Source organism: Chrysochloris asiatica, unplaced genomic scaffold (assembly GCF_000296735.1).
Source record: "Chrysochloris asiatica unplaced genomic scaffold, ChrAsi1.0 scaffold00090, whole genome shotgun sequence".
In the NCBI taxonomy this organism is placed as follows: Eukaryota; Metazoa; Chordata; class Mammalia; order Afrosoricida; family Chrysochloridae; genus Chrysochloris; species Chrysochloris asiatica.
The window spans coordinates 8,566,719-8,569,242 of record NW_006408608.1 but is presented as its reverse complement, the minus strand read 5'-3'; positions in this window follow the sequence as shown (position 1 = coordinate 8,569,242).

Below are 2,524 nucleotides of genomic sequence, written 5' to 3'. Positions count from 1 at the left end.
CTACTGCTGGAAACGGTTGAACATTAACCATTTCATTTTGGTACAGTGACTCTGTGTATTCCTTCCAAAATATGACCCAAGCAGCTAGAAGCCCTGGAAGGAAGCCTGAGTTGAAAATGTTTTGGTCATGAATTGAATTCAGTTTTGGTCATTGAATTAGAATTCAGTGGTGCCCTCTCTTGATTGGGGTCCTGGTGGGTCACTGTAGGATAAGCGCTGGACTGCTAACCACAGGATCAGCAGTTCAAATACACCAGCTGCTCCCCCCAAATTCATACAGGGTTGCTATGAGTTGCAACTGATTTGACGGCAGCATCTCTCTTGACGAGTCATTGTGTTGGACTCTCCAGGGCATGTTCTATCTGTCTCATTGTTACAGCCAATAGGAGGTGTGGTGTGCTCTGCTGACAGATTAGAATAGGGAGAGTGAGCGATTTCAGTAACTTGTGGAAACATTCCACATAAAAACAGACTATCTTGAATGACATGCTTCCCACCTTGTGGCAGTCTGGGTGTGGACTTTCATCAGATGGTCAGAACCACCTTGGACTTGAGTAAAATGGTCCTTCCCATTTCATCTTGAGCCCCTCCTCCCCACCACCATCCCCTAACTGTGGCTTTGTCTGTCTCCAGGTGCCTGAAGAAGCCCTTGGATACTCTCACAATAACTAATTGCATGCTTTTGGAATCTGATGTGACACACCTGTCCTTTGGCCAAACACCAGTCACCTAATGGACATGAACTTGAGTGATGTCAACCTGACTGGCATAAGTCCTGAGTTCCTCCAAGTTCTGCTAGAACTCAGCCCCCCTCCAGTACCTGGGCTTCAGAGGCTGTGGGGTCACAGACTTAACCTCACAGCCATCTTGCCTACCCTGAGCCACTGCTCCCATCTCGCTACCTTCACCTTCTATGGAAACCTAGTCTTCATGGCTGTCCTAGAGGGCCTGCTGCAGTCACTGTCCCATGCAGCAAGTTCAGATTCGGGCTGTTTCCTGCACCCCTGGAGAGTTACATGGACATCCAAGATACTCTTGACCTGTCTGTCCTAAACACGGGGCTTCTACAGAACTACCTTTATGGGCTCAAATTAACAACAACAACTCTAAAGTTTAGATAGGAAGTTGATGGGAAGGACAGGTGTGGGCAGTGAGTTTCTGTTAATGGGGAGGAACAACTCCACAAAGGTGGGTAGAAGGGTTGCACAACTTGAATGTAATCTACGTCACTGAGTTGGAAATATACAAACTGTTAGATTGGTGTATGTTTTGCTGCTTATATTAAAATTTTTTAATTTAAGAAATAAAGACACGGAAGTATGTCAAAATTCGTTTTAGTGTTTTCTTAAGAATCAATTGATAATGGTTACAGGTGGAGGGGAGAAACGGGGAAGGAAAATTATTCACAGACTAGAGAGTATACAGATGGTAACATGAGTGACAAGGGTAGACAATATACAACAAGACAGAGGTTAGCAGAGGGAAGATGAAGGTAGCAGGAGACATGAGGAATGCAATAATTAAAGTGAAGACAGGTAAATGCTGTTAACTGTTGGTACATGGAGGGGATTGCAACCATATAATGAAGCAAAGTTTGTGATTTATTGAATGTGAAACTGATGATGATCTGCTCTGTAAACCTTCACTCAATTCACAGTGAAAAGTGTTGCTTTTAATTCCTTTCAGCAAAACGCTAAGATCATACAGGTATATAACAAGCTTTAGTATTTTTATTCCACAGTTTACAAATGACATTGTTTAGGGAGCTAGGTGGTATTGGCAAGACTGACTTTCTTCCCACAAGACCTGGCCCTTTCAAACACGTGGGTGACCAACTCTGAACCCTGACTTTCAATTCCAACATGAGCCAACACCTACCAGTCCTGAAGAGTAGTTAGGCGGGAGCAGGTAAAGAGCTGGACTTGGAATGAACCCTCCAAAGTGCAATCCATCCAATCCAACCACACCCCAGGGTTGATGAGTTCAGTAGGATAGTGGTTCTGCATCTTTGAGTGCTTGGAAATCTCCTTCCAGTATTACGAAATCAGTGAGTAGAAACTCCAAGTCCTGCTTCATGCAGAAAGCATATGACACCCTCTTTTCTAGGACCTCTTCCTTGTGTAGAGGTCATCCTGTGGTGGTTTGTGTGTTGCTGTGATGCTGTGTCATTGGGATTTCACAAATACCAGCAGGGTGTTCCCCATGGTAGATAGATTTCAGTGGAGATTCCAGAATACGAGTAGGAAGAAAGTCCTGGCAACCTGTTTCCAAAAAGTAGTCAATGAAAACCTTATGAATCATAAAAGAGCATTGTTCAACTTGATTGTTTTGGACCTGTCATCAGGAGGGGCCAGTAGTGAAGGAGGCGAAGTTGAGGGCCAGTAAGGGTGAGGGAGACCCTCAGTGAGACAGGCTGTCACCAGAGCTGTGATAATAGGCTTGAAGACACTGGTTATTGTGAGGATGACGCAGCACCAGGCAATGTTTTGTTGTGTATACACTCGCCAGGAGTCTGATAATAACA